The sequence below is a fragment of the Camelus dromedarius genome, chromosome 28 (genome assembly GCF_036321535.1).
Source record: "Camelus dromedarius isolate mCamDro1 chromosome 28, mCamDro1.pat, whole genome shotgun sequence".
In the NCBI taxonomy this organism is placed as follows: domain Eukaryota; kingdom Metazoa; phylum Chordata; class Mammalia; order Artiodactyla; family Camelidae; genus Camelus; species Camelus dromedarius.
Window position 1 is genome coordinate 1,101,669 of NC_087463.1, and position 15,661 is coordinate 1,117,329.

Below are 15,661 nucleotides of genomic sequence, written 5' to 3' on the forward strand. Positions count from 1 at the left end.
GTCCTTCACCTAGCTTGTTGGGAACACAAATTTTCTTTTCAGTTGCAAACTCCACTCCATACATATATATTGTGAGTTACTAGTTCCAACTCGGTTTTACAGTGAAAACTGCAGGATCTTCATACTGGCAGTAGGAAAAAGACTGAGAAACCAGAGTAAAAGTTTCTCCTGCAACCCGTTCCCTTGGTGCTAGATGAACGAACGTCTCTCCACATGCTCAGTTCTGAGAGATATGTGTGTGTGAAAGCCGTCCTTCACCTAGCTTGTTGGGAACACAAAGTTTCTTTTCAGTTGCAAACTCCGCTCCATACATATATAAGGGGAAGTACTAGCTCCAACTCGGTTTTACACTGAAAACTGCAGGAACTTCAAACTGGCAATAGGATACAGACTGAGAAACCAGAGTAAAAGTTTCTCCTGCAACCCGTTCTCTTTATGCTTGATGAACGAACGTCTCTCTACATGCTCAGTTCTGAGAAATATGTGTGTGTGAAAGCCGTCCTTCACCTAGCTTGTTGGGAACACAAAGTTTCTTTTCAGTTGCAAACTCCACTCCATACATATATATGGGGATGTACTAGTTCCAACTCGGTTTTACAGTGAAAACTGCAGGAACTTCCAACCGGCACTAGGAAACACACTGAGAAACCAGAGTAAAAGTTTCTCCTGCAACCCGTTCTCTTGGTGCTAGATGAACGATCTTCTCTCCACATGCTCAGTTCTGAGAGATAAGTGTCTGTGTAAGCCGTCCTTCACCTAGCTTGTTGGGAACACAAAGTTTCTTTTCAGTTTTAAACTCCACTCCATACATATATATATGGGGAGTTACTAGTTCCAACTCGGTTTTACAGTGAAAACTGCAGGAACTTCCAACCGGCACTAGGAAACAGACTGAGAAACCAGAGTAAAAGTTTCTCCTGCAACCCGTTCTCTTGGTGCTAGATGAATGATCTTCTCTCCACATGCTCAGTTCTGAGAGATAAGTGTGTGTGAAAGCCGTCTTTCACCTAGCTTGAAGGAAACACAAAGTTTCTTTTCAGATGCAAACTCCACTCCTTACACATATATAGGGAGTTACTAGTTCCAACTCGGTTTTACACTGAAAACTGCAGGAACTTCAAACTGGCAATAGGATACAGACTGAGAAACCAGAGTAAAAGTTTCTCCTGCAACCCGTTCTCTTTATGCTTGATGAACGACCGTCTCTCTACATGCTCAGTTCTGAGAAATATGTGTGTGTGAAAGCCGTCCTTCACCTAGCTTGTTGGGAACACAAAGTTTCTTTTCAGTTGCAAACTCCACTCCATACATATATATGGGGATGTACTAGTTCCAACTCGGTTTTACAGTGAAAACTGCAGGAACTTCCAACCGGCACTAGGAAACAGACTGAGAAACCAGAGTAAAAGTTTCTCCTGCAACCCGTTCTCTTGGTGCTAGATGAACGATCTTCTCTCCACATGCTCAGTTCTGAGAGATAAGTGTCTGTGTAAGCCGTCCTTCACCTAGCTTGTTGGGAACACAAAGTTTCTTTTCAGTTTTAAACTCCACTCCATACATATATATATGGGGAGTTACTAGTTCCAACTCGGTTTTACAGTGAAAACTGCAGGAACTTCCAACCGGCACTAGGAAACAGACTGAGAAAACAGAGTAAAAGTTTCTCCTGCAACCCGTTCTCTTGGTGCTAGATGAATGATCTTCTCTCCACATGCTCAGTTCTGAGAGATAAGTGTGTGTGAAAGCCGTCCTTCACCTAGCTTGAAGGAAACACAAAGTTTCTTTTCAGTTGCAAACTCCACTCCTTACACATATATGGGGAGTTACTAGTTCCAACTCGGTTTTACAGTGAAAACTGCAGGAACTTCCAACCGGCACTAGGAAACAGACTGAGAAAACAGAGTAAAAGTTTCTCCTGCAACCCGTTCTCTTGGTACTAGATGAATGAATTTTCTCCACATGCTCAGTTCTGAGAGATAAGTGTCTGTGTAAGCCGTCCTTCACCTAGCTTGTTGGGAACACAAATTTTCTTTTCAGTTGCAAACTCCACTCCATACATATATATGGTGAGTTACTAGTTCCAACTCGGTTTTACAGTGAAAACTGCAGGATCTTCATACTGGCAGTAGGAAAAAGACTGAGAAACCAGAGTAAAAGTTTCTCCTGCAACCCGTTCCCTTGGTGCTAGATGAACGAACGTCTCTCCACATGCTCAGTTCTGAGAGATATGTGTGTGTGAAAGCCGTCCTTCACCTAGCTTGTTGGGAACACAAAGTTTCTTTTCAGTTGCAAACTCCGCTCCATACATATATAAGGGGAAGTACTAGCTCCAACTCGGTTTTACACTGAAAACTGCAGGAACTTCAAACTGGCAATAGGATACAGACTGAGAAACCAGAGTAAAAGTTTCTCCTGCAACCCGTTCTCTTTATGCTTGATGAACGAACGTCTCTCTACATGCTCAGTTCTGAGAAATATGTGTGTGTGAAAGCCGTCCTTCACCTAGCTTGTTGGGAACACAAAGTTTCTTTTCAGTTGCAAACTCCACTCCATACATATATATGGGGATGTACTAGTTCCAACTCGGTTTTACAGTGAAAACTGCAGGAACTTCCAACCGGCACTAGGAAACAGACTGAGAAACCAGAGTAAAAGTTTCTCCTGCAACCCGTTCTCTTGGTGCTAGATGAACGATCTTCTCTCCACATGCTCAGTTCTGAGAGATAAGTGTCTGTGTAAGCCGTCCTTCACCTAGCTTGTTGGGAACACAAAGTTTCTTTTCAGTTTTAAACTCCACTCCATACATATATATATGGGGAGTTACTAGTTCCAACTCGGTTTTACAGTGAAAACTGCAGGAACTTCCAACCGGCACTAGGAAACAGACTGAGAAACCAGAGTAAAAGTTTCTCCTGCAACCCGTTCTCTTGGTGCTAGATGAATGAACTTCTCTCCACATGCTCAGTTCTGAGAGATAATTGTGTGTGAAAGCCGCCCTTCACCTAGCTTGAAGGGAACACAAAGTTTCTTTTCAGTTGCAAACTCCACTCCTTACACATATATGGGGAGTTACTAGTTCCAACTCGGTTTTAAAGTGAAAACTGCAGGAACTTCCAACCGGCACTAGGAAACACACTGAGAAACCAGAGTAAAAGTTTCTCCTGCAACCCGTTCTCTTGGTGCTAGATGAATGAACTTCTCTCCACATGCTCAGTTCTGAGAGATAAGTGTCTGTGTAAGCCGTCCTTCACCTAGCTTGTTGGGAACACAAAGTTTCTTTTCAGTTGCAAACTCCACTCCTTACATATATATGGGGAGGTACTAGTTCCAACTCGGTTTTACAGTGAAAACTGCAGGAACTTCCAACCGGCACTAGGAAACAGACTGAGAAACCAGAGTAAAAGTTTCTCCTGCAACCCGTTCTCTTGGTGCTAGATGAATGATCTTCTCTCCACATGCTCAGTTCTGAGAGATAAGTGTGTGTGAAAGCCGTCTTTCACCTAGCTTGAAGGAAACACAAAGTTTCTTTTCAGATGCAAACTCCACTCCTTACACATATATAGGGAGTTACTAGTTCCAACTCGGTTTTACACTGAAAACTGCAGGAACTTCAAACTGGCAATAGGATACAGACTGAGAAACCAGAGTAAAAGTTTCTCCTGCAACCCGTTCTCTTTATGCTTGATGAACGACCGTCTCTCTACATGCTCAGTTCTGAGAAATATGTGTGTGTGAAAGCCGTCCTTCACCTAGCTTGTTGGGAACACAAAGTTTCTTTTCAGTTGCAAACTCCACTCCATACATATATATGGGGATGTACTAGTTCCAACTCGGTTTTACAGTGAAAACTGCAGGAACTTCCAACCGGCACTAGGAAACAGACTGAGAAACCAGAGTAAAAGTTTCTCCTGCAACCCGTTCTCTTGGTGCTAGATGAACGATCTTCTCTCCACATGCTCAGTTCTGAGAGATAAGTGTCTGTGTAAGCCGTCCTTCACCTAGCTTGTTGGGAACACAAAGTTTCTTTTCAGTTTTAAACTCCACTCCATACATATATATATGGGGAGTTACTAGTTCCAACTCGGTTTTACAGTGAAAACTGCAGGAACTTCCAACCGGCACTAGGAAACAGACTGAGAAACCAGAGTAAAAGTTTCTCCTGCAACCCGTTCTCTTGGTGCTAGATGAATGAACTTCTCTCCACATGCTCAGTTCTGAGAGATAATTGTGTGTGAAAGCCGCCCTTCACCTAGCTTGAAGGGAACACAAAGTTTCTTTTCAGTTGCAAACTCCACTCCTTACACATATATGGGGAGTTACTAGTTCCAACTCGGTTTTAAAGTGAAAACTGCAGGAACTTCCAACCGGCACTAGGAAACACACTGAGAAACCAGAGTAAAAGTTTCTCCTGCAACCCGTTCTCTTGGTGCTAGATGAATGAACTTCTCTCCACATGCTCAGTTCTGAGAGATAAGTGTCTGTGTAAGCCGTCCTTCACCTAGCTTGTTGGGAACACAAAGTTTCTTTTCAGTTGCAAACTCCACTCCTTACATATATATGGGGAGGTACTAGTTCCAACTCGGTTTTACAGTGAAAACTGCAGGAACTTCCAACCGGCACTAGGAAACAGACTGAGAAACCAGAGTAAAAGTTTCTCCTGCAACCCGTTCTCTTGGTGCTAGATGAATGATCTTCTCTCCACATGCTCAGTTCTGAGAGATAAGTGTGTGTGAAAGCCGTCTTTCACCTAGCTTGAAGGAAACACAAAGTTTCTTTTCAGATGCAAACTCCACTCCTTACACATATATAGGGAGTTACTAGTTCCAACTCGGTTTTACAGTGAAAACTGCAGGAACTTCCAACCGGCACTAGGAAACAGACTGAGAAACCAGAGTAAAAGTTTCTCCTGCAACCCGTTCCCTTGGTGCTATATGAACGAACGTCTCTCCACATGCTCAGTTCTGAGAGATAAGTGTGTGTGAAAGCCGTCCTTCACCTAGCTTGAAGGGAACACAAAGTTTCTTTTCAGTTGCAAACTCCACTCCATACATATATATGGGGAGGTACTAGTTCCAACACGGTTTTACAGTGAAAACTGCAGGAACTTCCAACCGGCACTAGGAAACAGACTGAGAAACCAGAGTAAAAGTTTCTCCTGCAACCCGTTCCCTTGGTGCTAGATGAACGAACGTCTCCCCACATGCTCAGTTCTGAGAGGTAAGTGTGTGTGAAAGCCGTCCTTCACCTAGCTTGTTGGGAACACAAAGTTTCTTTTCAGTTGCAAACTCCACTCCATACATATATATGGGGATGTACTAGTTCCAACTCGGTTTTACAGTGAAAACTGCAGGAACTTCCAACCCGGATTAGGAAACAGACTGAGAAACCAGAGTAAAAGTTTCTCCTGCAACCCGTTCTCTTGGTGCTAGATGAATGATCTTCTCTCCACATGCTCAGTTCTGAGAGATAAGTGTGTGTGAAAGCCGTCCTTCACCTAGCTTGAAGGAAACACAAAGTTTCTTTTCAGTTGCAAACTCCACTCCTTACACATATATGGGGAGTTACTAGTTCCAACTCGGTTTTACAGTGAAAACTGCAGGAACTTCCAACCGGCACTAGGAAACAGACTGAGAAAACAGAGTAAAAGTTTCTCCTGCAAACCGTTCTCTTGGTGCTAGATGAATGAATTTTCTCCACATGCTCAGTTCTGAGAGATAAGTGTCTGTTTAAGCCGTTCTTCACCTAGCTTGTTGGGAACACAAATTTTCTTTTCAGTTGCAAACTCCACTCCATACATATATATGGTGAGTTACTAGTTCCAACTCGGTTTTACAGTGAAAACTGCAGGATCTTCATACTGGCAGTAGGAAAAAGACTGAGAAACCAGAGTAAAAGTTTCTCCTGCAACCCGTTCCCTTGGTGCTAGATGAACGAACGTCTCTCCACATGCTCAGTTCTGAGAGATATGTGTGTGTGAAAGCCGTCCTTCACCTAGCTTGTTGGGAAAACAAAGTTTCTTTTCAGTTGCAAACTCCGCTCCATACATATATAAGGGGAAGTACTAGCTCCAACTCGGTTTTACACTGAAAACTGCAGGAACTTCAAACTGGCAATAGGATACAGACTGAGAAACAAGAGTAAAAGTTTCTCCTGCAACCCGTTCTCTTTATGCTTGATGAACGACCGTCTCTCTACATGCTCAGTTCTGAGAAATAAGTGTGTGTGAAAGCCGTCCTTCACCTAGCTTGTTGGGAACACAAAGTTTCTTTTCAGTTGCAAACTCCGCTCCATACATATATATGGGGATGTACTAGTTCCAACTCGGTTTTACAGTGAAAACTGCAGGAACTTCCAACCGGCACTAGGAAACAGACTGAGAAACCAGAGTAAAAGTTTCTCCTGCAACCCGTTCTCTTGGTGCTAGATGAATGATCTTCTCTCCACATGCTCAGTTCTGAGAGATAAGTGTGTGTTAAAGCCGTCCTTCATCTAGCTTGAAGGAAACACAAAGTTTCTTTTCAGTTGCAAACTCCACTCCTTACACATATATGGGGAGTTACTAGTTCCAACTCGGTTTTACAGTGAAAACTGCAGGAACTTCCAACCGGCACTAGGAAACAGACTGAGAAACCAGAGTAAAAGTTTCTCCTGCAACCCGTTCTCTTGGTTCTAGATGAATGAATTCTCTCCACATGCTCAGTTCTGAGAGATAAGTGTCTGTGTAAGCCGTCCTTCACCTAGCTTGTTGGGAACACAAAGTTTCTTTTCAGTTGCAAACTCCACTCCATAGATATATATGGGGAGTTACTAGTTCCAACTCGGTTTTACAGTGAAAACTGCAGGAACTTCCAACCGGCTCTAGGAAACAGACTGAGAATCCAGAGAAAAAGTTTCTCCTGCAACCCGTTCCCTTGGTGCTAGATGAACGAACGTCTCCCCACATGCTCAGTTCTGAGAGGTAAATGTGTGTGAAAGCCGTCCTTCACCTAGCTTGTTGGGAACACAAAGTTTCTTTTCAGTTGCAAACTCCACTCCATACATATATATGGGGATGTACTAGTTCCAACTCGGTTTTACAGTGAAAACTGCAGGAACTTCCAACCGGCATTAGGAAACAGACTGAGAAACCAGAGTAAAAGTTTCTCCTGCAACCCGTTCTCTTGGTGCTAGATGAATGATCTTCTCTCCACATGCTCAGTTCTGAGAGATAAGTGTGTGTGAAAGCCGTCCTTCACCTAGCTTGAAGGAAACACAAAGTTTCTTTTCAGTTGCAAACTCCACTCCTTACACATATATGGGGAGTTACTAGTTCCAACTCGGTTTTACAGTGAAAACTGCAGGAACTTCCAACCGGCACTAGGAAACAGACTGAGAAAACAGAGTAAAAGTTTCTCCTGCAACCCGTTCTCTTGGTGCTAGTTGAATGAATTTTCTCCACATGCTCAGTTCTGAGAGATAAGTGTCTGTGTAAGCCGTCCTTCACCTAGCTTGTTGGGAACACAAAGTTTCTTTTCAGTTTTAAACTCCACTCCATACATATATATATGGGGAGTTACTAGTTCCAACTCGGTTTTACAGTGAAAACTGCAGGAACTTCCAACCGGCACTAGGAAACAGACTGAGAAACCAGAGTAAAAGTTTCTCCTGCAACCCGTTCTCTTGGTGCTAGATGAATGAACTTCTCTCCACATGCTCAGTTCTGAGAGATAATTGTGTGTGAAAGCCGCCCTTCACCTAGCTTGAAGGGAACACAAAGTTTCTTTTCAGTTGCAAACTCCACTCCTTACACATATATGGGGAGTTACTAGTTCCAACACGGTTTTAAAGTGAAAACTGCAGGAACTTCCAACCGGCACTAGGAAACACACTGAGAAACCAGAGTAAAAGTTTCTCCTGCAACCCGTTCTCTTGGTGCTAGATGAATGAACTTCTCTCCACATGCTCAGTTCTGAGAGATAAGTGTCTGTGTAAGCCGTCCTTCACCTAGCTTGTTGGGAACACAAAGTTTCTTTTCAGTTGCAAACTCCACTCCTTACATATATATGGGGAGGTACTAGTTCCAACTCGGTTTTACAGTGAAAACTGCAGGAACTTCCAACCGGCACTAGGAAACAGACTGAGAAACCAGAGTAAAAGTTTCTCCTGCAACCCGTTCTCTTGGTGCTAGATGAATGATCTTCTCTCCACATGCTCAGTTCTGAGAGATAAGTGTGTGTGAAAGCCGTCTTTCACCTAGCTTGAAGGAAACACAAAGTTTCTTTTCAGATGCAAACTCCACTCCTTACACATATATAGGGAGTTACTAGTTCCAACTCGGTTTTACAGTGAAAACTGCAGGAACTTCCAACCGGCACTAGGAAACAGACTGAGAAACCAGAGTAAAAGTTTCTCCTGCAACCCGTTCTCTTGGTGCTAGATGAATGAACTTCTCTCCACATGCTCAGTTGTGAGAGATAATTGTGTGTGAAAGCCGCCCTTCACCTAGCTTGAAGGGAACACAAAGTTTCTTTTCAGTTGCAAACTCCACTCCTTACACATATATGGGGAGTTACTAGTTCCAACTCGGTTTTAAAGTGAAAACTGCAGGAACTTCCAACCGGCACTAGGAAACACACTGAGAAACCAGAGTAAAAGTTTCTCCTGCAACCCGTTCTCTTGGTGCTAGATGAATGAACTTCTCTCCACATGCTCAGTTCTGAGAGATAAGTGTCTGTGTAAGCCGTCCTTCACCTAGCTTGTTGGGAACACAAAGTTTCTTTTCAGTTGCAAACTCCACTCCTTACATATATATGGGGAGGTACTAGTTCCAACTCGGTTTTACAGTGAAAACTGCAGGAACTTCCAACCGGCACTAGGAAACAGACTGAGAAACCAGAGTAAAAGTTTCTCCTGCAACCCGTTCTCTTGGTGCTAGATGAATGATCTTCTCTCCACATGCTCAGTTCTGAGAGATAATTGTGTGTGAAAGCCGCCCTTCACCTAGCTTGAAGGGAACACAAAGTTTCTTTTCAGTTGCAAACTCCACTCCTTACATATATATGGGGAGGTACTAGTTCCAACTCGGTTTTACAGTGAAAACTGCAGGAACTTCCAACCGGCACTAGGAAAAACACTGAGAAACCAGAGTAAAAGTTTCTCCTGCAACCCGTTCTCTTGGTGCTAGATGAATGAACTTCTCTCCACATGCTCAGTTCTGAGAGATAAGTGTCTGTGTAAGCCGTCCTTCACCTAGCTTGTTGGGAACACAAAGTTTCTTTTCAGTTGCAAACTCCGCTCCATACATATATATGGGGATGTACTAGTTCCAACTCGGTTTTACAGTGAAAACTGCAGGAACTTCCAACCGGCACTAGGAAACAGACTGAGAAACCAGAGTAAAAGTTTCTCCTGCAACCCGTTCTCTTGGTGCTAGATGAATGATCTTCTCTCCACATGCTCAGTTCTGAGAGATAAGTGTGTGTGAAAGCCGTCCTTCATCTAGCTTGAAGGAAACACAAAGTTTCTTTTCAGTTGCAAACTCCACTCCTTACACATATATGGGGAGTTACTAGTTCCAACTCGGTTTTACAGTGAAAACTGCAGGAACTTCCAACCGGCACTAGGAAACAGACTGAGAAACCAGAGTAAAAGTTTCTCCTGCAACCCGTTCTCTTGGTTCTAGATGAATGAATTCTCTCCACATGCTCAGTTCTGAGAGATAAGTGTCTGTGTAAGCCGTCCTTCACCTAGCTTGTTGGGAACACAAAGTTTCTTTTCAGTTGCAAACTCCACTCCATAGATATATATGGGGAGTTACTAGTTCCAACTCGGTTTTACAGTGAAAACTGCAGGAACTTCCAACCGGCTCTAGGAAACAGACTGAGAATCCAGAGAAAAAGTTTCTCCTGCAACCCGTTCCCTTGGTGCTAGATGAACGAACGTCTCCCCACATGCTCAGTTCTGAGAGGTAAATGTGTGTGAAAGCCGTCCTTCACCTAGCTTGTTGGGAACACAAAGTTTCTTTTCAGTTGCAAACTCCACTCCATACATATATATGGGGATGTACTAGTTCCAACTCGGTTTTACAGTGAAAACTGCAGGAACTTCCAACCGGCATTAGGAAACAGACTGAGAAACCAGAGTAAAAGTTTCTCCTGCAACCCGTTCTCTTGGTGCTAGATGAATGATCTTCTCTCCACATGCTCAGTTCTGAGAGATAAGTGTGTGTGAAAGCCGTCCTTCACCTAGCTTGAAGGAAACACAAAGTTTCTTTTCAGTTGCAAACTCCACTCCTTACACATATATGGGGAGTTACTAGTTCCAACTCGGTTTTACAGTGAAAACTGCAGGAACTTCCAACCGGCACTAGGAAACAGACTGAGAAAACAGAGTAAAAGTTTCTCCTGCAACCCGTTCTCTTGGTGCTAGTTGAATGAATTTTCTCCACATGCTCAGTTCTGAGAGATAAGTGTCTGTGTAAGCCGTCCTTCACCTAGCTTGTTGGGAACACAAAGTTTCTTTTCAGTTTTAAACTCCACTCCATACATATATATATGGGGAGTTACTAGTTCCAACTCGGTTTTACAGTGAAAACTGCAGGAACTTCCAACCGGCACTAGGAAACAGACTGAGAAACCAGAGTAAAAGTTTCTCCTGCAACCCGTTCTCTTGGTGCTAGATGAATGAACTTCTCTCCACATGCTCAGTTCTGAGAGATAATTGTGTGTGAAAGCCGCCCTTCACCTAGCTTGAAGGGAACACAAAGTTTCTTTTCAGTTGCAAACTCCACTCCTTACACATATATGGGGAGTTACTAGTTCCAACACGGTTTTAAAGTGAAAACTGCAGGAACTTCCAACCGGCACTAGGAAACACACTGAGAAACCAGAGTAAAAGTTTCTCCTGCAACCCGTTCTCTTGGTGCTAGATGAATGAACTTCTCTCCACATGCTCAGTTCTGAGAGATAAGTGTCTGTGTAAGCCGTCCTTCACCTAGCTTGTTGGGAACACAAAGTTTCTTTTCAGTTGCAAACTCCACTCCTTACATATATATGGGGAGGTACTAGTTCCAACTCGGTTTTACAGTGAAAACTGCAGGAACTTCCAACCGGCACTAGGAAACAGACTGAGAAACCAGAGTAAAAGTTTCTCCTGCAACCCGTTCTCTTGGTGCTAGATGAATGATCTTCTCTCCACATGCTCAGTTCTGAGAGATAAGTGTGTGTGAAAGCCGTCTTTCACCTAGCTTGAAGGAAACACAAAGTTTCTTTTCAGATGCAAACTCCACTCCTTACACATATATAGGGAGTTACTAGTTCCAACTCGGTTTTACAGTGAAAACTGCAGGAACTTCCAACCGGCACTAGGAAACAGACTGAGAAACCAGAGTAAAAGTTTCTCCTGCAACCCGTTCTCTTGGTGCTAGATGAATGAACTTCTCTCCACATGCTCAGTTGTGAGAGATAATTGTGTGTGAAAGCCGCCCTTCACCTAGCTTGAAGGGAACACAAAGTTTCTTTTCAGTTGCAAACTCCACTCCTTACACATATATGGGGAGTTACTAGTTCCAACTCGGTTTTAAAGTGAAAACTGCAGGAACTTCCAACCGGCACTAGGAAACACACTGAGAAACCAGAGTAAAAGTTTCTCCTGCAACCCGTTCTCTTGGTGCTAGATGAATGAACTTCTCTCCACATGCTCAGTTCTGAGAGATAAGTGTCTGTGTAAGCCGTCCTTCACCTAGCTTGTTGGGAACACAAAGTTTCTTTTCAGTTGCAAACTCCACTCCTTACATATATATGGGGAGGTACTAGTTCCAACTCGGTTTTACAGTGAAAACTGCAGGAACTTCCAACCGGCACTAGGAAACAGACTGAGAAACCAGAGTAAAAGTTTCTCCTGCAACCCGTTCTCTTGGTGCTAGATGAATGATCTTCTCTCCACATGCTCAGTTCTGAGAGATAATTGTGTGTGAAAGCCGTCTTTCACCTAGCTTGAAGGAAACACAAAGTTTCTTTTCAGATGCAAACTCCACTCCTTACACATATATAGGGAGTTACTAGTTCCAACTCGGTTTTACAGTGAAAACTGCAGGAACTTCCAACCGGCACTAGGAAACAGACTGAGAAACCAGAGTAAAAGTTTCTCCTGCAACCCGTTCCCTTGGTGCTATATGAACGAACGTCTCTCCACATGCTCAGTTCTGAAAGATAAGTGTGTGTGAAAGCCGTCATTCACCTAGCTTGTTGGGAACACAAAGTTTCTTTTCAGTTGCAAACTCCACTCCATACATATATATGTGCAGGTACTAGTTCCAACTCGGTTTTACAGTGAAAACTGCATGAACTTCCAACCGGCACTAGGAAACAGACTGAGAAACCAGAGTAAAAGTTTCTCCTGCAACCCGTTCTCTTGGTGCTAGATGAATGATCTTCTCTCCACATGCTCAGTTCTGAGAGATAAGTGTGTGTGAAAGCCGTCCTTCACCTAGCTTGAAGGGAACACAAAGTTTCTTTTCAGTTGCAAACTCCACTCCATACATATATATGGGGAGGTACTAGTTCCAACACGGTTTTACAGTGAAAACTGCAGGAACTTCCAACCGGCACTAGGAAACAGACTGAGAAACCAGAGTAAAAGTTTCTCCTGCAACCCGTTCCCTTGGTGCTAGATGAACGAACGTCTCCCCACATGCTCAGTTCTGAGAGGTAAGTGTGTGTGAAAGCCGTCCTTCACCTAGCTTGTTGGGAACACAAAGTTTCTTTTCAGTTGCAAACTCCACTCCATACATATATATGGGGATGTACTAGTTCCAACTCGGTTTTACAGTGAAAACTGCAGGAACTTCCAACCGGGATTAGGAAACAGACTGAGAAACCAGAGTAAAAGTTTCTCCTGCAACCCGTTCTCTTGGTGCTAGATGAATGATCTTCTCTCCACATGCTCAGTTCTGAGAGATAAGTGTGTTTGAAAGCCGTCCTTCACCTAGCTTGAAGGAAACACAAAGTTTCTTTTCAGTTGCAAACTCCACTCCTTACACATATATGGGGAGTTACTAGTTCCAACTCGGTTTTACAGTGAAAACTGCAGGAACTTCCAACCGGCACTAGGAAACAGACTGAGAAAACAGAGTAAAAGTTTCTCCTGCAAACCGTTCTCTTGGTGCTAGATGAATGAATTTTCTCCACATGCTCAGTTCTGAGAGATAAGTGTCTGTTTAAGCCGTTCTTCACCTAGCTTGTTGGGAACACAAATTTTCTTTTCAGTTGCAAACTCCACTCCATACATATATATGGTGAGTTACTAGTTCCAACTCGGTTTTACAGTGAAAACTGCAGGATCTTCATACTGGCAGTAGGAAAAAGACTGAGAAACCAGAGTAAAAGTTTCTCCTGCAACCCGTTCCCTTGGTGCTAGATGAACGAACGTCTCTCCACATGCTCAGTTCTGAGAGATATGTGTGTGTGAAAGCCGTCATTCACCTAGCTTGTTGGGAACACAAAGTTTCTTTTCAGTTGCAAACTCCGCTCCATACATATATAAGGGGAAGTACTAGCTCCAACTCGGTTTTACACTGAAAACTGCAGGAACTTCAAACTGGCAATAGGATACAGACTGAGAAACAAGAGTAAAAGTTTCTCCTGCAACCCGTTCTCTTTATGCTTGATGAACGACCGTCTCTCTACATGCTCAGTTCTGAGAAATAAGTGTGTGTGAAAGCCGTCCTTCACCTAGCTTGTTGGGAACACAAAGTTTCTTTTCAGTTGCAAACTCCACTCCATACATATATATGGGGATGTACTAGTTCCAACTCGGTTTTACAGTGAAAACTGCAGGAACTTCCAACCGGCACTAGGAAACAGACTGAGAAACCAGAGTAAAAGTTTCTCCTGCAACCCGTTCTCTTGGTGCTAGATGAATGATCTTCTCTCCACATGCTCAGTTCTGAGAGATAAGTGTGTGTTAAAGCCGTCCTTCATCTAGCTTGAAGGAAACACAAAGTTTCTTTTCAGTTGCAAACTCCACTCCTTACACATATATGGGGAGTTACTAGTTCCAACTCGGTTTTACAGTGAAAACTGCAGGAACTTCCAACCGGCACTAGGAAACAGACTGAGAAAACAGAGTAAAAGTTTCTCCTGCAACCCGTTCTCTTGGTTCTAGATGAATGAATTCTCTCCACATGCTCAGTTCTGAGAGATAAGTGTCTGTGTAAGCCGTCCTTCACCTAGCTTGTTGGGAACACAAAGTTTCTTTTCAGTTGCAAACTCCACTCCATAGATATATATGGGGAGTTACTAGTTCCAACTCGGTTTTACAGTGAAAACTGCAGGAACTTCCAACCGGCTCTAGGAAACAGACTGAGAATCCAGAGAAAAAGTTTCTCCTGCAACCCGTTCCCTTGGTGCTAGATGAACGAACGTCTCCCCACATGCTCAGTTCTGAGAGGTAAGTGTGTGTGAAAGCCGTCCTTCACCTAGCTTGTTGGGAACACAAAGTTTCTTTTCAGTTGCAAACTCCACTCCATACATATATATGGGGATGTACTAGTTCCAACTCGGTTTTACAGTGAAAACTGCAGGAACTTCCAACCGGCATTAGGAAACAGACTGAGAAACCAGAGTAAAAGTTTCTCCTGCAACCCGTTCTCTTGGTGCTAGATGAATGATCTTCTCTCCACATGCTCAGTTCTGAGAGATAAGTGTGTGTGAAAGCCGTCCTTCACCTAGCTTGAAGGAAACACAAAGTTTCTTTTCAGTTGCAAACTCCACTCCTTACACATATATGGGGAGTTACTAGTTCCAACTCGGTTTTACAGTGAAAACTGCAGGAACTTCCAACCGGCACTAGGAAACAGACTGAGAAAACAGAGTAAAAGTTTCTCAAGCAACCCGTTCTCTTGGTGCTAGTTGAATGAATTTTCTCCACATGCTCAGTTCTGAGAGATAAGTGTCTGTGTAAGCCGTCCTTCACCTAGCTTGTTGGGAACACAAATTTTCTTTTCAGTTGCAAACTCCACTCCATACATATATATGGTGAGTTACTAGTTCCAACTCGGTTTTACAGTGAAAACTGCAGGATCTTCATACTGGCAGTAGGAAAAAGACTGAGAAACCAGAGTAAAAGTTTCTCCTGCAACCCGTTCCCTTGGTGCTAGATGAACGAACGTCTCTCCACATGCTCAGTTCTGAGAGACATGTGTGTGTGAAAGCTGTCCTTCACCTAGCTTGTTGGGAACACAAAGTTTCTTTTCAGTTGCAAACTCCACTCCATACATATACATGGGGATGTACTAGTTCCAACTCGGTTTTACAGTGAAAACTGCAGGAACTTCCAACCGGCACTAGGAAACAGACTGAGAAACCAGAGTAAAAGTTTCTCCTGCAACCCGTTCTCTTGGTGCTAGATGAATGATCTTCTCTCCACATGCTCAGTTCTGAGAGATAAGTGTGTGTTAAAGCCGTCCTTCATCTAGCTTGAAGGAAACACAAAGTTTCTTTTCAGTTGCAAACTCCACTCCTTACACATATGTGGGGAGTTACTAGTTCCAACTCGGTTTTACCGTGAAAACTGCAGGAACTTCAAACCGGCACTAGGAAACAGACTGAGAAACCAGAGTAAAAGTTTCTCCTGCAACCCGTTCTCTTGGTGCTAGATGAATGAATTCTCTCCACATGCTCAG